The sequence below is a fragment of the Protopterus annectens genome, chromosome 2.part1, assembly GCF_019279795.1.
Source record: "Protopterus annectens isolate FY-2018-M chromosome 2.part1, PAN1.0, whole genome shotgun sequence".
NCBI classification, from domain to species: Eukaryota; Metazoa; Chordata; order Ceratodontiformes; family Protopteridae; genus Protopterus; species Protopterus annectens.
Window position 1 is genome coordinate 1,105,162,150 of NC_056729.1, and position 22,380 is coordinate 1,105,184,529.

Genomic DNA, 22,380 nt, shown 5'->3' on the forward strand with positions numbered 1-22,380 from the left:
AAAGTCTAAGTATATATTACACAGTCATAATATATTAATTAATGACAGATTTATATGCTGGAGAGTATAGGTTTCACATATGTATCAGTGAGCAACAGATATTGTTAATATCTCCATACATACCAACCTCTTACCTCAAGAAATCTGGACACAGCCTAAAATAATGGTGGGTCAAAGGCCCAAAAATAGGGATAGATTTTGAATATTGCTGATACAAACCTAGAAAGTTTCTAGAATAACAGGATTTGTGTTAACATGCTTTTTCTGAATAGTGAGAAGTCTGAAATTCAACCACAAATTTTATGAGGGACAAATCACAAATATGAGGCAAAAATCTGGACATTCTGTGAAAATCTGCACAGTTGAGAGGTATGTTTATGATATATTAACTTTAGTAAGATGCAACATGTTATGAATGCAGTGTCTGAACAGAAATACAGATCCTAGGTTCAATCAGATATTAATTTATTATTTACTATCTGTTCACTGGGTAAGTGGACTGGTCTACTGACCCTTTTCAGCCACAACCCAAGTTCAAGGAGCAGAAAATACATCACAGTCTTTTAGTCAATAAGATTATATACAAAAAGAGTACATAGCAAAATTCAGAGCATAGAAGATTAAGTTCAGGCAGAGAAACATTAAAAGATCCTGCCAGAGTTCAACCAAAAAAGATATATACAAAATGCAGAGTTGAGATATGCATACAATACAGTGCAATCATAAACATAATACATAAACTCCTATTTACATGTGAAATATTTGCATATAAGATGCCACATTAAGAGGCTGAGAAAAGTTTATTAAATATATTCATGATAAAAGCTGCGGTGGTGCAGCGGTTATCATTGTCGCCTCACAGCAAGAGGGTCTCCTGTTTGATACTCGGCTGGAGCGCCTTCTGTGTGGGGTCTGCATGTCCTCCCCACAGTTGAGTAACGTTAAAGACATGCAGGTAGATGTGAATGTGAATGGGCGTGCCTTCATTGAATGTTGGGCGTCAGGCTGGTAACTTGGCACTGTAAAATCCACTGCCAATCATGAGTGGACCGGAGTTCCACTGTGACGACCCTTAACAGGGAAAAGCCAAAAGAGTTTTTATTCCAGTATTCATGATATGGGGTGATAAGTTACCTGACCACTGTTATGGTAGCAGTTGCAGATAGATTAAGCAAAGATATGCTCTTTAAGTGCATCTTTGAAACTTTTCATGGTTTCTAGAATTTTGATGACTGTAGTCCATTGGCTCCAGGTAGCAGGTTCCAGTCTAGAGAAGGTTCTTTCACCAACAGCAGATTTAAATGAAGGGTGTACTAGAATGAAACTGCTGTCATGTGTACTTCTGAGTACATAAAAGTTGTCTTGTTAAGATAGTTTCACTCTTAAAGGGGGTAGTGTCCATGTTTTAGCACCTTGTAAATTAGAATAGTTAGAAGAAAAGTGGTTCTTTGAAACACTGAAAGCCATTTGGAAGATGTTAACAAATTGCAATGATGAATCCGGGCATCTGCTAATAGAATGCATCTGCAGATTTTATTCTCAGCAGTCTGTCTTTCATGAGTATTGTGGTAGGAATACATAATGAGAAAGGGAAGGCCATAGTAGGCAGTTACATATTTGGTTTAATATATAGTTTAGATAGATCTAGCCACCTGGTCTTGTGAGCATTGGCTGTAGGTGATTTGGTCACTGTTGATGTGAGACCCTGACCCGTACACAATGGGAAAAAGAGGGCTGATACCAATGCTGATACATGATTCCAGTATCATTAAATATTCATCCAACTAATAGTGGCCTAAGATAGTTCATAAAATTGAAACCACTTTCTAATTTTAATATATTGAGTTATATACACTATGCACAACATTTATACTAATTGTGGAGGTACAAACATTGTTACTTTATGTTGTGTTTTGGAGATTGTTGATGTATAGATTTAAAGGTCCTATTTGTGATTATGGTACCGTAGTGATTTCTGGGTGTTGGAAGCAGATGCGTTTTTTTTTTTCTTGAGGATACAGCAGGACTTTAAAATGGAAGTCAGCCATGAGGTTTGGTTTGAACTTCTGTGGGTCGGCTGTGGAACAGTTTTGGACTAATAATGAAAACGATCTGGTGAGGTGGTGTTAATTGCAAAAGAAATGATGTGTGGAGCAGGTTGGGAAGGGGGCTGAGTGGAGACAATAGCTGAGCTGAGTGTAGTGAGGCAAAAGGGAGCAGAGATTTCTTTAAGCTGAATTTTCTTCAGAAAGTATCACTGGATCATCCCATGCATTATGATATTATTTGGCAGTAAAAGTAAGTGCAGGGTATTTTAAGTTAGAACATCACCAGCACTTTAAACACTTTTCTACAAAAGTGTATAAAATCAAGCAGTTCAAACACTTTATGAGTTGTTTACCTTGTTTGTCTGGGTGGGGATTCCAACAAGTGCAAAAGGATTGCATTTCAGCTGCTGGCTATTTAGAGAAAAAAAACACTGAACAGTAGAGCAGTCAAGTAAAGCCTGAGCAGTATTATTGAATTATGGAGTCATAGTAAGGCCAAGAATAAGCAAGTTGTGTTAAAGAGGTATTAGCAAGAAAGCTTCCCCTCACCTTCTCCAAAATTATACATATAAAAATCTGTTAAATAGTAGAAAAATGCTTCCCAAGGGGACAAGAGAAACACACGCAGAAGTTTAAACTGACTGTCATTTCATGCTACAGATAATCATCTAAAAGTCCTAAAGGAAATAAAGACTGGTTTAATGGGGAAGATTACTTCTAGCATCCACAACCTTGATCAGATAGCAGAGAAGCCTAACTCTACAAGAGGCTTGTGTGTAGTATGTGTTCCAAAGTAGGTAGGATGACAATAGCCTGTCTATTGCCATAAAGGGGTAAAGCCCTGACTATGATACAGACAACTCAAATTCAATATCCTATCTTGTTATATTCTAATTGCACAAACCACTTTATCCTTAATATTGTAATTGAATAATAGACCAAGATTTTACTTTTGTCATTCAACCATCTACAGCAACTCTTGCATAGTTATGTATTTATCATGTTGATCTGGTCTACTGTATGTATTGTGTATTGTATGCATTGTATAACTGATTGTGGAGCTTTTCTCCCCAGGCCTCCACTGAAAATGGGCTCACCATGGCCCAGTGGACCATCCCGGTAAACAAATGCAAATAAATAAATAAATAAAATAAATAGTGACTGGGTGCTGGAAGAGATGAGCAGGAAGGATAGGAGATAGCAGCTACCAGTGGCTCACCCATCCTAGCAGAAGGAGAGATGTCTTTCAGTGAGGCATCCTTGAAAGCAGAGGTCCAGGCAATTGGTCTGCAGAGCATTACTAGCCTAGCCAATAAATCATATTGAAAGCTGCCTCTAGCTTCATGGACTTGTACAGTGCCAAAAGTCAGCACTGAAGGACATAGGGTTGCTGCCACTAAGCCAGTAATTTTTGTAGGTTTAGTAAAACACATATGTATTGGGAAGGTGTAGAACACCTTGCAGCAATGCATGTGCTCAAATCAGCCACCCAGGGAAGAGGTTAGAGCTTAATAACAAGCACCCAGCTGCCCCTACTAGAGAGGGCTTCCTTCTGGGCTCATCGACAGACCTTGTCAGTGACAGCAATGGGGAGTGGTGAGACATTTGGAAGGCTAGAAGGGAGGGTTGATGGTGATATCAGCCATCTCCTGCAGACCCTCAGGTTGCAAGTTGTGACGGTCTTTGGCATCTGACTGCTGAGCTATTTAATGGGCAAAATACCTCAAGGAAGAACGGTGGTCTGCAGATGGGTGAGTCAAAGGCACATACATACCTAACTAGATGATGGCTACTGCTGGCTGACTCCTGCCTGAGTCAGTGGCCACATTATCACTAATAGGGAGCAAAGAAGTATAAGTAATTGGGGAAAGCTGAAGGGTGGCAGCTGGGGTGGCAAAAAACATATAGAAAAAAGAGCTAACAGGACAAATCATCAATGTTATTTAAAGTAGGGGTCATTATTTATTTTAAAAGGCCAAGGCTGATGTCTAGCCATGTTTTTATATCAGGCAAGTTACATCTGATCTGGAGAACACAATGGGATGATAATTGCAAATGGAAAAGTCCAGATTTTAAGTTATCTTTACTGTGTACTTTTTGGAGGATGGGTTGTCTCCAGCATACACTGTAAACCCGGAATGTTACAGTCAACTTGCCAAACACATATGGGTACAGATTGTATAAGGGCAAATTTCAGACTTCAGGCTAGCTTTACTAGTACAGTTTCTTTTTTTTGGGGGGGGGCAAAGTCTAGATTTCAGGTTATCTTTGCTGTGCAATTTTTTTGGGGAGATCCTTTTTCTCGAGAATGTAAAGCACCTAGCCTGTGTAGAAGGGGGAAGTCCTACATGGTCTTCTACCACGAAAACATGAGCATGAGAGCCATCACCTGCAACTAAATAACCAGATCACTGAACCCCATGTCTATAACTATGTTCCCACCCACGTTAATCCATAAACACATCAGGTCACAATGCAAATAGCTGTATATATCGTATTATCGCAAGCAGATTTTTGTGGTAATACCATTTGCTTTTCAATGTCTACATGGTACCGAAAATACAAAGAAAACCAAACAGACACTGTTTTCTTTTATACTGAAATTTGTTTAGGCAGGGTTATAACTTCAAAAACTGAAAAATTAATGTTTTAGTGAAGGTGTTGCCGATACGAATTCTCGCAACCAGATTCTATGCCGGTCATGTTTGCAGTTTCTTGGTTGGGCACTTCACAGTGGCTGCAAAGATATATGAAGAACAGATAACAGGGGCTACTGACAGACACAGGCAGACATACACAACAGGAGACACCAAAATAAAAGGTTGTAACACAGTGAAGGAGTTACTTTTCACAGAGCCGGGACAGCCGGTTGTTGTCATTTGCCATTACTTCCTGAAAGCCAGAAGGGAAACTCACACCAGGAGAGTATTTTAAAAGGGGGATGTCATCTTTGAGGATATAAAGTATGACATGGGGATGAGGACAGTATGTCACAAAGCAGGAATCAGATTTTCAAGCTTGTTTACCTTCTGAAATTTCGGACAAAGTCACTTGTACCCAGTAAGGCTTACGTTAACTTCCACACTCCCAAATGTGATTTGCAACTGTATGTATGACTATTTCACACCATTGGCTGACAAAAAATGTTCAGTGGGCAGCCTTGCAAGAAGTGACAGGCTGTCAGTAAAGAGCACGAAGAAACAACAACAGTATGTTGTGTACTTTGTGTTGTATTGGCCCTAAGTCTACAACTAGCTTTTAAATCCCAGAATGAAAGTAAATCAGAAAAATGCCCTTCTCCTTTAAACCAAAAATGTACCTTCCAAACCATTCAAAAATATCATGAAAAAAGATACAAAAACTGACCTGAAGAAACCTCACATCTCATATCCCTCTGCAGTATGGTCTATTTTAAAGTACTGCAGTAATAAAGACAGTGTCATTACACGAGAAAACAAGAGGAAGGTAGCAGAAAACAAAATGCAGACACAGACAAGGATGGTATTGACACAAAAGGTAGGGATAACAGCATAAACACATACCTCTCAACTGCACAGATTTTTGCAGAATGCCCAGATTTTTGCCTTATATTTTTGATCCGTTCCTCATAAAATTTGTTGTTTTCTGCAAATCATTGAGTACTTATGTCACTAAATAATGACAGACATTTGACTTTCAGATTTTATATCCTTCAGGCAAAGTAGGATGATGTGCAACCCATCATTCTATCAACTTTTTAAATTTGTAAGAGCAATATTTAAAATCTGTCCCTATTTTGGAGTCTGTCTACCCCCTCAGTTATTTTTGGCTTTGTCCAGATTTCTTGAGCTAAGAGGCGTGGCCACAGACAGGCAGAGCAGTAGAGTATCAAGGGTAGGGTGAACTGGGCATGTGCCCCAAGTACAAGGTGTTAGAGGCCACAATCATGAAGTGCCAATCCTGCATTTTTCTTTTGATACAGTCATTTCTGAATGCCGTAACAGAAAGCAACTTGCAAACTTATTTTTTTTCTGCTCTCCTAGTGAATAACTGTGGCAGGAAGGGGGCATGTGTCTGGAAGGGGATGGACATGTACTTCAGGCTGATGTAAGCAGTCTATTGGAGCTGCCTTTTTTGTTTTTGCTCTTCCAATGAAGAGCTGCAGCAGGGAGGGTGTATGGGTCTAGGTTGGGAACATGTGCTCCAGATTGCAGGGACCAGTCTATCGCAGCTGCCCCCCCTTTTTTTGTACCAGTTCTGCGTTCTAATGACCACTTCCGAATAATTACCTCCAAATATTTTATATATATATATATATATATATATATATATATATATATATATATATATATATTCTTCAAGTATATGAACAAAGTAGATACTCAGGAAAATAGTACTATTAAAGTCTTCGGTGTCTTGATGAAAAGTTTATTAAAGAAAAATTTTATTTTTTCAAAGGGACTATTTATTTGCAAAAACACGGGGGTGTCAATGAGGGCACCATGTGCTCTGATATTTGCCAACCTGGTTATGGCTTATTGGGAACACATATGTTTTCAACTCCAAATTCTAGGAATGGTTGGTTTTATATTGTAGATTCTTAGATAACATAGTGATTTTTTCAGAAGGACAGTGAGAGCAGATTGATAAAGTTTACTCGATATATAAATAATGCCACTGAATTTTGAGACTCATTATGGAAAAATCCCATGACATTCAACATTATTTGGATGTAGAAATTAGAAAGAGTATGGAGCACAACAGATTTGTTTCTAACATGTATAGAAAACCCACTTACTTGAATGTGTTGCTACATTTCAATAATTGTCACCCACTATCTCAGATGAAAGCTTTGGTAAAAAGCCAGCTGGTAAGGTTGGCACGTATGACATCAGCTATTCCTACATTTTGTGAGGAAAGCATAAAATGATGACATATGTTAATAAATAGAGGTTATCCAAAAATGTTCTGGACCAGATTTTTATAGAAGTGTACAACAAAAGGGCTGATGATTTTATATGATTAATTGCAATAAGTATTGTAATTGTTATACCCAAAGATTGTTTTACAAAGCTCAGTGCAGGAATTGTCCATGTTACTACATAGGTAAAACTGAGAGTGTTAAAGGAAAGAATTTATGAACATCATTGTGACATCAGGGTGAATGAACAAAATAATGCATTATGACAGGAATATAGGGATCATGCATTTGGTTTCTTTGTTATAGCTGCTGTTGACGTAGATGATAAGGGAGGACCATGGAAAATCAGATTAGAGTTAAAAGAACTGCAGTGACAGTTAAACACCAATGCTGTGTCCTTAGTATGTGTTTTAAAAATGAAATCTTTACAGTACTGTATTAGTTAAGCTTTTATTTTTAGGTGTGGTATTATGTGAATTGAGGTTTAAATACGTATTTTTTCAGGGAAGTGTAGTGTAGAGTTTTATATAGATAGTATGACTTTAAACATATGATGGATTAACAAGGGGGAGTGGTCAAAAGTTAAAAAAGGAAATTACATGTTTTTTTTACTAACTCTGATTAAGTCCCAGCGGTTAGTTTTTATGTGGCTGTGATTTTTTTTACATGTATGTGGATTAAAGTTGGTTTTGCTACACCAGATTGTGATTTGCATTTTATTCTGGCAGTTTCCATCATCGCCGTCATGTTTAAGTGGTGAGATGAGATTCTCAAAGGCAAAAAATACAGCCTCTATGGGACTCGATAACATCCCAGGCTGCATCCTACATGACCTCAGGCAAGAACTTGCAGCACCTTTTGGCACCCTATTCAAGCAAAGCCTGAGTACTGGCTTTGTCCCAGCCAAGTGGAGCACAGCTACTGTCATCCCTTTGCACAAATGTGGAGCATCCACCAATCCAGGAAATTATAGACCCATCAGCCTTACTAGCCTGATCTGCAAGGCCATGGAGTGGATTATCCTGGACCTCATTAACAAAGACATTGGCAATCTCCTGACACTGATCCCACACAGTATGGTTTTGTCAAGGGGAAGTTATGCCTGTTAAATTTGGTTGACTTCTTTGAGACAGTCACCAAGGCCACAGATGAGGGGAAGACGGTGCACACCGCCTACCTTGACTTGGTTAAAGCCTTCGATACTATTCCCCACTCAGGTATAATTGATAAACTCTCTCAACTAGGCATCAATCCATATATTACCAGATGGGTAGCAAACTGTCTCACTGATAGAACCCACCTATTCAAAATAGGGGAAGCCACCTCAAGTAGTAGACCTGTAACAAGCAGTGTACCCCAGGGATCAGTTTTGGGGCCTCAGCTGTTTGGGATATACTTCTCGGAGGTGCAGGCCAAATCTAGTGGGCTATAGCTGACCAAGTTTGCAGATGACTACAAGCTGGGTGCTGTCATCAATTCCCCTAGTGATGTGCACATCCTCCAAGACGGTCTCATCCAAACAAATGACTGATGCCAGAAATATGGCTTCAAACTGAATGCCAAGAAATGCATCATCATCCTTTTTGGGGAGAGTGACGTCCCCCAAATTATCACATTGATAATAAGGTACTAAGCACACGATCAGTTGTGAGGGACTTAGGCACCCAGGTTGATAGCAAACTGACTTTTGCCCACCATATTGCCTCCGTTGTAAGGAAAAGTTTCTACATGGTCCACCTCATTAGTAAGGACATCTCATCCAGGGGCAAGGTGGTCATAACATCCCTGTATTCTTCCCTTATATGACCCATTATAGAGTACAATGCCCCTTTTGGCATGTACCTCATAAAGCACATGCAGCAGCTGGAGAGACCACAGAGGTTCCTTACCCAGAGAATCCAGAGTCTCAAATATCTACCTTACACAAATAGGCTAAAAGCCCTGTCCCTCTATTCAGTCTCCTACAGAATCCACAGAGGTAACTTTTGTCTGGCATACAAAGCAATCTCAGACCCCACCCTGATAGGACTGCTGCATATCCACAAGTCAAGCTCCACTCGAGTAACCTGTAAGCATGACCTCAACCTGGTCTGTGACATCAGTAGGATGTGTTGGTGGGACAGATTTGTGTCCCAGAGACTCCCCCTTTTGTGGAATAGACTCCCTCTCCATGTAAAGCAGAGTACCTCATTAAACCTTTTTAAGCATAACCTGGATAATTGGATGGGGAACAGAAAATACACCCCTGGGATTCCACCTGTGTCCCTGCTGGACAGTGGCATAGGTTGCTGACTTGTTCGAACATGGGCTAAATTCTTGGCTAGGCTTGTAAGGGCCTCAGGGTCAATAACCTAGTAACTTCCTATGATCCTATAAAACTTAGTTTTTGGATGACCAGTGCTAGAAATGCTTTGGAACTAAGCTGAATTTTCTGGTGGTTCTAGTGAAACATACATTGAGACTATGAAGTATTGTTACAGGTGTATGCTTCCTTTGTTCTAACTTTGTTGATTATGGCAAGATGTTATGTGGCTTTTGGACTATCATTGAATTTAGTGTGGTAGCACCTTGCTGTATTATTCGGTGATTTATGTACTGTGGCATGTAGTTATTGGGGAGTCATCATTAGAATGCAAAGTATTGGTACAGGTGTATGTCCTTCTGTTGTTGGGGTCTTTAATTTTGGAGTTACAAAACGACTGTTTGGTTCTTTATTTATCTCTTCCAATTAAAAGCTGTGGCAGGGAGGGGGCATATGCTTCAAAGTGCCATAAGCAGTGTATCAGTGATGCAAATGATGTAAAATTATATTTTATTTTTAGTTAAGATTTGTTTTACCAGGATAATCTGACTGAACAGCAGGTGTCCATTTTCAGCGGAGTCCTGGGGAGAAAAGCTCCAAGAAATTACAACGTGAATACATGGTTATTAAAGAATAACAATAAGTAGAATGCAGTCATTTTTAGCAGGCATGATAGTTGAATGCAATAATAGTAGTCGGATAACAAGTGGTACAGTGTTAACATATAAAAGGCAGATACAGCTAAATACAATGCAATCTCATAGTACAGTCAGGAGATCACAAATCTTACAGCACTAGTACAATATATGTACATAAGGTACTCGGAGACGGTACATATTTACAGTATTTACACAATATACAATTCACATAGGTGGACCAAGATGACAGTGAAAAATATGCATCAAAAGCCTCAGGGGGTAACCTGCCTACAGTGGGTTGAGGATTCATGGGCGTGCATTGCAGCTGCAAAGAGGGTTAGCAGAAAGGTGAGATTTAAGGAGGTCTTTAAATGTGGGTTGTGCGATTTTGTAGCCTGAGGTCAGGAGGGAGGGTGTTCCATGCTTTTGTGACCTTATGGGAGAATAGGGCTTCTCCAGTGCTGTTCTTGCATGGATTGACTTCAATCAGGGCTTTGTTACTGGATTGTAGTTCCCTGTTGGAGTTGTGGAAATTTAACATGCCAGCTAGGGCTGGGGTTCTCTCAGGATGGTATAGAATTTGATGAGCTATGCTGAGTTGGTGGTAGCTTAGTAAGTTTGAAAATTTTCAACCAGTGTATTTTAAGTAGGGTATATAATGCATATTTTCTAATATCTCTGGCAGAAAGGCATTTATGCAGTCAAATATAATGTAGCACAGCCACTCCTGGCCACTTGTAGTTTTGGCCATGTTCATCCATCAAAATAGAGTTAAGTGCTGGGGAGTTTAGTGGTCAGATAGTCTTTGGGGATATGCAAGTATGTGTATGTTAGAGGCTCCTGTGTGAATGTATGTGTGTGTCTGCCTGGGAGGTCATAGTATAGGAGATAGGTTACGTGAGTGTGTGTGTGTGTGTGTGTGTGTGTGTGTGTGTGTGTGTGTGTGTGTGTGTAAAGAATGTGCGAAAGTGTATGTGTGCCGGGGGGGGGGGGACAGTTGCCTGTCATATTTCCATACTCCCCTAGACTAATGATCAAAGCCTGCAATGTTGGCTTATGGGGACCACTAGCCACCAGGGAACAACTCTGAAGATGTGAACTGGGAGAAGGCTAGCCACGAGGGAGAACACTAAAGATGTGGGTTGGGGGAGACCATTAGATACCAAGGTGAACTCTGAACTCTTCTCTACCATGCTTTAATGTAACTTGTATAAGATGGGGGCAGGGAAGTGGGCGATAACTAGGCACCAGGGATAACTGACTGTGCCTTAAAGGCACTTATGCATAACATGATATGGGGGAACACTAGCCACCACAGATTTCACTTTCATCTTGTTCCTTAATGTCATTTATGCATAGCAAGACTACTGCTTCATGAGGCAATAAATTTCAATTCTGTTTTTCTGAAGACCATCCATAGCTTTGTTTTTCTTCAGAAGCACTCAATTAAAACTTCATGTTTCTTCAGGATTATCCACAATTCAAAGTCATACCACACAAAACTATTTGTTAACCATTTACTACCAAAAAAATGTCTTCCTAACCTTCCATTTAAACTTAGCAACATTGTTAGATTCCTGTCCTTAGAGCTATCTAAGGTGTACAATATGATAAATGACTACCTTCACATTTTCAATCTTCTACCCAAATATTGGTTCTCCCCATGGGATGTAGATGGATGAAATGGCTCACTTGCAACTGCATTTTCTTCCATCTCATCTCTAATCTCTGTATATATTCATCAACATACAGTCTCCTTCTCAAACTAAGAGAAATTTATTAACAGATAAAATTATAGCTCATCATGCTAGAACCAGCACTGCTCCTCCACTTTGTAATTTGCAGTGGCATGAATTCTATTGATACAGTCATAATTCAACTAAAGTTCTCCATAACCTACTTTATTATTCAATTGCTCTTTGCTTACACATATCCTGGAATGATGCATGCCAGTAGCCTGTTTCACAGGTTTCGGGTCTATATCACAACGTCGAACTTACAAAAGTTCGATCATTGTAATATCGAACCCTACTGTCCGAAACCCAACAAAACTGAAAGCACAGAACAGCAATTTTTTTCCCAGGGAAAAAAAAATCGCTGTTTTGTGACAAAAAAAAAAAAAACTTAACCTTAAACTCAAACTGAAGTGGGGGGGGCTCCACTCCCTACACCCCCCAATGTGGGGGGCTGTGCACCCCACACCCCCCGTACTTAAATATACCAACTCGAGATCACACCACATTGGAGGAAATAGCAAAGCCCCGAAAACGGCCCACCAATTTTTTTTCTTTGGGAAAAAGTCAATGTGGTTCGCTATTTTCCACTTTCGAACTTTAGGGTCCGATATTACAGTGTTCAAACTTGTTTTAGTTCGACATTGTAAAATAGACCCCAGGTTTCTCCTATCCATCTCTATATCTAGGAATATATTGTATAATCTATATTTCCCGGCAAGCCAAGGAACAGTCCAGATGTATTGCAGTAACATTCTTCCAGTAATAGTCAAAACTTCATTAAAAGCAGCACTTACTGGACCTGCCATTTTGGAGTTACATGAAGATTCTCTCATTGCAGATGAACATTCTAATTAGAATTTATAAAATTACCTGTGATATACTGCCTACAGTTGTATTAATATAGTAAAACAGAAACCAGTGCTTTATGTTATCATTTATTTAATGCTTTCTCTTTGTTTATTTTAATTACTTTATTTACTTATTGGCATCTGTTTACTGGGCTACTCCTTCTGGGCCAGCACAGTGACCCTTTTTTCAGCTGAGGCACAGGAAAAAAGCTCTGCAGTCAAAAAGCATTGTTAAAAGCATAAAATGAAAGAGTATAATATAAAATTAAAGTACAAAACCAGTTTACCACAATGAGGTTGATTGTCAGAGATGAATACAGAAATAGCAATGATTTATAATCATTTTCAAAACTGTACAGCAACAATAAAATTTATAAAAAAAATAGATGGATATATTTGGTAGCATGGACAGTAAAATAACTATATTAAAATGAAAGTCAGAAAGGGAATATGAGTGTTTGAGAGTGTTAGTTGCTGATGACAGAAGTGCATAACATGAGAGAAGGCTTAAGAAGTTGAAGAAAGGTTTATTCTTCTTTTTCATGTTAAGTATATGCGTTAACCTACTTCTGTCATGCCACAAGTGACAGAAGTTATTAATCTAACTTTTATCGTGTATGTCTAATCTCATTGCTTTATGTTAATAATTTATATTTAATTTTATTCCTCTGTGTGTTCAGTAATATGCATTTATTGACTGATAACTGTGCTTAATGTTTACTAATTGTTTTTGGAGATTTTCTGCTAGTCACCCTTTACTATTGTGAGTGCAAGGTGTCATGGTACATAGGGCATTTACAAGATGGAATACTTGCATTTACATTCATGTTCTGCCACTTTAGTGGGGTCTACTTCACTTTGTCAAAAACACTAATTGTTGAATCCCTATTCATTGAACCCTATTTGTCGAAGACACAAATCTGTGAACTGACTTTTTCATAGGGCAAAGCAACAGTTGATACCATCTGAAATTTGCCCTTTTCCCCACTGTAGTGCAATCTCAGAGTTGGTATATTTAGTTAGGGTGGTGTGGGGGGCATAGTCCCTTACACTGGGGGGTGTGGGGGGGCATAGCCCCCCCAGCTGGTTAGCTTTAAACTTTGGGTTTTTTTTTGTTTTTTACCGTCGCTAAGTTGGTCTACCATTGTTTAGCCCTAGGAAGAAGTTCAACGAAAAGTCCATTCACTGATTTGTTTCTTCAATGAATAGGGTTCGACAAATAGGGATTTGACAACTAGTAAGTTTGATTATGTAATATAAACCCCTTTAGGGTTCCCACCCATTCTTTTGGCATTTACAGTACTGGAAGGGTCTAATCATCAATTTCTGTGTGCTTCAACAACTTCATGTTAGTATGGGTAATATCGAAAGCTATATTTTCTGGAATCATGACCATGCTGGTTATAAGACTTGCTTTAGGACACTATTATGTCTCATGTATAAATGGTTTTACCTAGCCATGAAGTTCATGGACAGTCCATATATCTTAATTTTCTGTGCTATAATGGCAAAAATAATTACAAAAAAACTGCCACTTGAAATTTCAACTGATCAGACTTGTGCTGCCACACTAGCATTAAGTATAGAGTAACTAGGTAGGTGGGGGTTCTAATCTCATGGCAGTCAAGCTGTGTTTGTGTTCCATTAACTGCCATTCTGTATATCAGTTTAACAGCAACCTAGACCAGTGGATAGGGAATAGGAAATATACTCCACCTGGCACCCATGTCCCTTATGGACAGAGGTAGCTTATAAATGCCTGTCCCTCAAAGCCCTGTTTACATCATTATTCTTTTGGGAAAACTTAGCTAAGCTTAGAAAGCCCCGCCCCTTGGGTCGTTAGCCTACTAGCAGTTTATGAATCTATGAATCCATGAATCACTGGGTAACCCATCTACAGTGCAAAAACATAGTACATACTAAGCAACATTCTGAGTTGTGCCTTTGTTTCTAAATTGCAGTAAGACCAAGTTTTTCAAATTAACTGTGTCACTTCAAATATGCATCTGCACTGTGTAGTTTTCCATTTATTTCTGTTCGTTTATTAATTCCATCTGAACTGTAGATTTATTTTGCAAGTGTAAATGAAATGGAATTAATTCTGTATGGCTTTTAAGTCTCTGTGATAGCTCAGTAAGCTGACAACAAGGAAGGTAATACAATGTAAGACTCATAAATGAAGCAGTCAATGAGTGGAAATGCTGAATAACTTAAGGGAAAACATCTTAAATGCATTAGCTGTACAGCATGAACCTAATCCCATATTTATTTAAAGGAAGACTGCGGAAAATGTCAGAGTAAATTTAAATAAAATGTTATTTCACACAGACACACAATTTTAGTAAGATTTTTCCATGAAGAAGGTACCAATAATTCACAAATTCATATCGATATAACTTATTCAGATGAGGGCTGAAATTCTATTTAAGATTCAACACTGAAGCATTGAGACAATCATATACTTTGAATAAATGTAACCAGGGAATGTGTAGGCCTCACATTTACTGCCCTTTTTTCAGAAGCCATTTGAGTTCATATGGCTACATCCATGGATGTTTACTTTTAACACTATTGTTCTCACTGCTCTGTCTTCACACAGAACCCTATTTACCTTGACAATGACATTAACACAAACTTTTCATTCATACCTGTTTTATTAGTACAACAGATTATGCATTTTGTATATTGGTAGTGTAGCTTGCAATTCTGCCATCTCTTCCAAATTATAAAATAGTGGCGATTAAATTCCCTTTCTCTGTGTATAATAATGTGTTTTATTTTCTATTTATTTATCAATCTATCTAGATAGCTAGCTATTTATCTACATAAATATTTTATCAAGAGCTGTGAAATTTCTGTTTGATACCAGATAGGCAATTTTAACACATTTCTGCAACATTTGTGTAAGACTTAATAAGCATTGTCACTTGATCTTTGAGGGATTTTAGTAATAAAAAAATACAAATTGTAGAGTATGTGGTTACATTTTTTGCAGCTGCATGTCCCTGTTAAATGAAAGCAAATAGCAGTTTTGTTCCATGTATATTCCTTTCAAATCACTTTGCTCTTACACTCAATTAAGTAGAGTATTTAAGTAGCACATTTGCAATTCCCAAGGCAGTGTAAAAATATTTATAAAATTAAATGAATAAATATAATGAAAAGTAGTGGTCATAAACTAATTTTTTTAAGAAGAGCTGGGGTAATAGCACAATAAACTGAAAAAAAACCTCAAACAAGTATAATTTCTTAATCCTGCTGTACGTTAGTTAAAGTATCATAATGTGCAATAGCCCATGTCCGGGTGTATATCACAAAATCGAAAGTTGACAAGTTCTAAGCTCAAAACTTTGAACTTGCAACCTTGAAAACGGAAAACATCAAAACGTAAAATGGAGATCGCCATAGAGTGCGGGAAGGGAAGATTTCCCTTTGCTGCACTGTAGTGCAATCTTGGAGTTGGTCTATTTAAGTAGCGGGGGGGGGTGTAGGGGTGCAGGGGGGCTTGCCCCTGCATAGAGTGTTTTTTGTGTTGTTTTGGGTGTTTAGTGTTTTTTTTTCACGTTCAATGTTTTCCGTTTTTGAGGTTGCCAGTTCGAAGTTTTGAGCTTCGATATTGTCAACTTTTGATCATGTGATATAAACCCCCCATGTCCTAGTGTGAGTGGTAATTAACACGAAAGGCACCCCCTTTCATGTCAGTACTATGTGTGATAGCAAACTCATCTAATACTTTGGCTATGGTCAACCGTGTACCTATGTTAGTCATTGCTGCTGTATATGTGGGGTAACATAAGTGAGTATAGTATCCATCATATCTAATTATGTCATATTCATGTTTGATCTACATTGTGTTTACAGTTATCTGTGGAGTTGTAACATAAGCAATTTCCTCTGGGATCAATAAAGTATTTCTGATTCTGATTCTGAATTTCATTCCGAGATTTACTAAGGCTAATTAATTAACAAGCAAGTTTCAGAGAACAAAAGCTTTCTGATGCAGGCCTAGAAAACTTAGGTTAATGATTACTCAGAGAGGATTTGTCTCATGAATGCTTTCAGACACAGGGGTACTAGTCCAAGATATAGTTTAGTATTTAACACATTTCATAATATTAGGTTCTACTACAAGCACTCGAGTTCCAGGTGCTTGAGGAACACTGTCTTGAATCGAGAGACTCAAGGGACTTGTAGCTTGTAGACGTTACTGCTCATGCTCAGACCTGAATAGGAGTTCACACCTTACCTGAACACATTTTTCAAGTTTCAGTGAGGTAAGTGTGGCAGCTGTAAGGAGGAAGTGAGGGGGGTGGGAGGAAGATTAGGGCAGCAATTGAGAAGGAAATTTAGGTTCAGGGAGCAGGAGGGGGAGTTTAGGGATATGGATCAAGAAGTAATTTTTACAGATAGGGAGTGGGAGGGGAATTTTAGATTTAGGGAGTAGGAACAGTGTTCAGGGTTGGGGAGAGTTTGGAGAATTTAAGTTTAGGGAATGGGACTGGAGTTTTAGGATTAGGGAATGAGCAATCAGGTTAGGAACTGGGTGGGAGTTTTCAGGTTAGATTAGGGATCTGGTAAGGTGATATAGTGTAATACAGTCGGGTCTTAGGTGTGCTAAAAAATGAAGCAAGATCAAGTTAGTAGGAGTTATAGCACTTCCCCTTTCAAGCAAGTGGCAGTGAGAACTGTGTCATGAGCTAATAACATTTAAGCACTTGTAGTAGACCCATAATATTATATAACAGTATATCTTATTTATTTATTTTTATTTATTTATTTACATTTGTTTACCGGGAAATTCCGACTGGACGCAGGTCCTTTTTCAGCAGATGCCCGGGGAGAAAAGCTCCACATCATGTACATGATAAGTAGAGATACAAAGTTGCAGCAATAGTAAACAACATTACAGGTTGTTGGCTTTAATACAATAACAAGATATTGATTATCAACAGTATATACAGTAAATGTTGCAAGTTAAGATAGTTTCTTGTTGTTTATAATATTAGTAACAAAGTTGTCAGACAAGATTTTAAAGTATGTAAAGACAACTAGCTAATTCTGACTGTGGTTAGTAGTGGCGGTCGTATAGCTGGGTTAAGAGTCTAGGTGGGGGGTAAGGGGGGGTGTTAGTCTGGATTAGAACAAGGACAAAGCCAGTGTAAATTTAAGTGGAATTTGAGCGCAGTCTTGACAAGGCTGCTGGAAGGTAGAGTAGTTATAGAGGGTGGAAGATTGTTCCAAAGTTTAGATATGGTACATGAAAATATGGCTTCTCCTGCTGAGTTTTTGGGTTTGATAACAGTCAGTTGATTTTTGTTGCTTGATCTTAGGGGCCTAGTGGAGTGATAGGGTTGGAGAAGGGATTGAAGAGAAAGGATGTTATGGGGGTGGTTAATAAGTTTATGAGTGAGGGTGAGTTCATTAAAGTGAAGGTGTTGTGGGAGTTCTAGCCAGTTTAGTTCTTTAAGGAAGATACAATGATGGCTGCGGTAGGAGGTTCCAGTGGCAAATTTAGCAATTTTGTTGTAACAAGCATCCGGCTTGTGTAGGTCTGTCTGTCTAAGGTTGGTAAGTATGGGGGATGCATAGAGGAGGGTGGAGATTAGCTGGGAATTTGCTATGGAGATTCTAGCCGCCTTGGTTAGGAATTGGCGGCTTCAATATAATGCACCAAGTTTCTTGTGAACTTTTTTTATTGTGAAAGATATGTGGGTGTCAAATCTAAGTTTGTTGTCTATTTCCACACCAAATAATTTTGTGTGTTCTGATGGAGAGATGGTGGTATTGTCTTTGGTGAGAATGTTGAAGTGGCTTTGGAAGGTTGGAACAGGAGTAGTTTTGTCTCACTTGGGTTGAGTAGGAGCTGAGCATAGGATATCCAGCTTTCTACAGAAGAGAATGATTCCTGTGTGATTTATTGTAGTTCTGGTAGAGTGGGGGCAGAGTAGATGAGAGTAGAGTCATCTGTGTACTGTATAAGAGATGCTTGTGTGGTGGCAGTATGTAGGTTGTTAGTGAAAAGTGAGAATAGCAGAGGGCAAAGGATAGACCCTTGGGGAACTCCAAGAGTAACTGGGAGGTGAGGTGATAGGTTATCACCCCAGATTACTGATTCCAGGCATCTGTGTAGATAGCTGTGGAACCAGTTGCAGGCTGATTGTGAGAAGGAGAGGTTGGGGAGAGCAGAGAGTAGTAGCTCATGAGATACCATGTCAAAGGCCTTTGAGAGATCTAGAAATATGGCAGTGGAGAAGAGGCCATTGTTTTTGTGATGAAGTATAGTGTTGGTGAAGGAGAGCAGAGTGGAGGTAGTGCTGTGATATGGCCTGAAACCATTTTGGGTTTTGGAGAGGAGATTATTAGCTAGGAGGTAGTTGGAGACCTGGGTGTTGATACACTTTTCAAGTATCTTGGAGAGAGGGGAGAGGATAGCAATGGGGTGGTAATTGGAGAGGTCGGTGGAGGGGGTGACTTTGTGGAGGGGAATGATGTGGGATATTTTTCATATTGAGGGAACATAGCCTTCTGTTATGGAACTGTTGATTAGAATTGAAATTGGGTAGGCTAGTGTATCAGCTGCAATTTTCAAATATTCAGAGAGGAGGTTGTCAGCTGCGAGTTTGGTGGGTTTAAGTTTTGACAATAGTCTTTTTATGTTGGAGGTAGATACTGAGGTGAAGAAGAAGAGAGGAGTGAGGGGTTTAGGGTTAGGATTTGGGGGGGCTGTTGTAGGGAAAGTTGTATATCTTACCACTAATAAGCTTTGTAATTTTTTTCTCAGTATAGTAGCAAAATGAATGCCCTCTTTGAGAAAGGGTGACTTGCTCAGACTGCCTATTTATATGTTTCCATTTTGCATTATGTATTTTTAACTAGGTTTGCAATGTTACATGAGGAGCTGTGAGAATGCTAGCGGTCAGCATTAACCCAAACTGAGGTAGGGCAGTTCTACACTAGGCATCACACATAATGCCATATTCATTTATAAAGCTACATCTCTCAGCTTTTATTTCTTTTTTTTTTTCAAAACAAGTTTATTGTTTTAACATATAAGAGAAATATCATAACAATTTTATACAAATAATTAAAAATAGGTATTATTATAATATTCAACAAAACAACTAAAGTATTTACAAAGACATCCACTACAATCAGATCAATTAATTAAACTAAAATACTGTGCTATTGAAATTAGAATTTGTTTAACAAATTTTGTAAATTATCCCATACAATAAAATGTGATGTTTTTCTAGTTGTTCTCATTCTAATTGTGCTTATTTCCATATGACACATTATATTCATAACATTTTTAAATTCATTGAACGAAGGAGGTGTATCTGAAATCCAATTTCTAGTTATTATTTTCCTAGCCACTGCTAGGATAGACCATAACAAGGGAAGCTTAATCTTTTAACACATTGAGGTACAGGTGTGTTGAATAATATAAGAGACTTAGAAATAATGAAATTATCTGTAAAAGAGCCTGCAAAAATTCATTAATTGACTTCCAGTATTCTTTCAACTTCATACAGTCATAAAACATATGAGCCCAGTCAGCATTAATTTCTACATTATATCTCTTACATAGATTATCTTTATTATTAATTTTATTCATCATCAAAGGTGTATAAAAAGATCTATATAAAAATTTCCATGTATAAAGTCTCCAGACAATGGAAGATGTAGTTCTATAAGCAGATTCCAATATATATTGTTTATCTTGTTGAGTTGGTGGGTCCCCATTAATAGAGGTGAAATAATTCCAGTATGAATCTACATTGTAAAAAGTTTCTTGTCTGATAATTTTATGTATATATGAAAGTTTACCTTTATCAGAAACTTTATGCTGTAAATTTATTATCAAGTAATCAATCAGTTTTGGAATAGATTCTTTAACTGTTATAGACATTAGATCTATTCTATCAATGAGATGCTGTCTAAAGATCTGTACCTCTAACCAGCAAGTTTCTCTTAGATCAAATTCTTGTTTTAAGAAATCTAGATTTTTAACTTTATTATCAGATATCAGCTGATACCAGTACTTTAGATTATTATCTATAGCTAAATGAGCTCCTTCAGAAGTAGATGACATAAGCATACCCTGAGTATAAATTATAGGAATACAATAAAATTCCATTCCCTATACTTAGGGTGCATGAATATAAAGTTACGATAACTAATAATAATATTTAATGGGTAACAGACCATATGTTTAGGTGTAATAGGTGAAGTACAAAATTCCTTTAGCAACCACAACATGGAGTTATTTATAATCATATTTTTATGTGTTAAGGAGATTTTCATGAAGTGCATACTAATTAGCTCCCAATAATCTTTCCATTTTGCGACATATGACCGATCTATTAATAAAGTAATAACGTTTATAATAGAAGAGATAATATATAAATTAAAGTCTGGAAAAGAAATACCCCCTTGAGACCAACTATTAGTATGTTTCTTTAATGCAATCCTAGGTCTATTAGGTGCCCATAAGAAATTTAACATTAGTGTATTCAGTTTCTTGATAGTTATTTTTGTAGGTGAAAGTATTATTGATTGTATTAAGTATAAAATCTTGGGGAATATTATCATTTTAATAATTGTAAGTCTCTCCTCCATAGTAAAAAACATATTATTCCAGGTATTAAAAAGATTTTGTATATTAAGAAAACAGGTATTATAGTTATTATATATAATAGATTTAATATCTTTATATAGTATTATACCTAAATAAGTTATCTGACCTGAGTTGGGTACATATTTAGTAAAATCACTAATGAGAGTATTTTTTCGTGTATATATAGGTAGTATTTTAGTTTTTTCTTCATTGAATATTAAGCCAGAAATACTTTTAAAATTAATCATTTTATCAAATAAAGACTGCATAGAAGAATTAGATCCTGCTGATGTAATTAGAACATCATCTGCAAAAAGTTGAATTTTTGATGTTGTATTTTCTTCTATTTCAAAACCCTCTATGTCAGTACTGTTTCTAATCAAATTAGCCCAAGGCTCCATTACTAAAGTGAATAATAGTGGAGAAAGTGGACATCCTTGCTTTGTACCTTTAAGAATGGGTATTTTTTGTGAAACATATGTTCCTACCTTAATATAAGCCAGCGTTCCTTTGTATAAATGCTCAATTAAATTTACAAATGCATCAGAGAAATTTGTGCATTTCAGTAAGGTAAACAGATAGTCCCAACTTACTGAATCAAATGCTGAACCTATATCAAGACTAATAAGTGTTAAATCTTTCTTTTTCCTATTTGCAAAATCAATTAATGTTAAAGTTCTTCTTATATTATCAAAAGTATTTCTATTTACAATGAAGCCCGTCTGATCTATGTCTATAATGCCGGGATAATTGTCTTCAATCTATCAGCAAAAATACTCATAAACATTTTATAATCAACATTAAGTAATGAGATGGGTCGATATGAAGAACATCTAGTTGGATCTTTATTAGGTTTTAAAATTGGTGAAATAAATGTATATTGCCAAGATGGGGGTTATTAACTCAGTTTGGGCCAGAATAAAACCTTATGTATTAATGAATATGTAGTTTTAGAAAGGATTTTATATATCTCTGGTATAATACCATCATTACCCGGTGCTTTGTTTGATTTAAGCTTATTTATTTGTGTAATAACTTCTGTATATGAAATACTCTTGTCCAATAGTTTAATCTGTTGTTTATTAAGCTTTTATTCATGTTTGTGGTTATAAACTCCTTTATTTTATCTTTAGGTTCCATGTTAATGTTGTTATGGTTAATCTTGTGAAAGTGATTTCTAAATTCATCCAGTATTTCTGGTATACTAGAAACATTCTTCTTTTTCCTTAGAGAAAAGATTTCTTTGATATGGTTTTGTTTATTCAATCTTTTGTTTTATTTTTAAGTCTAT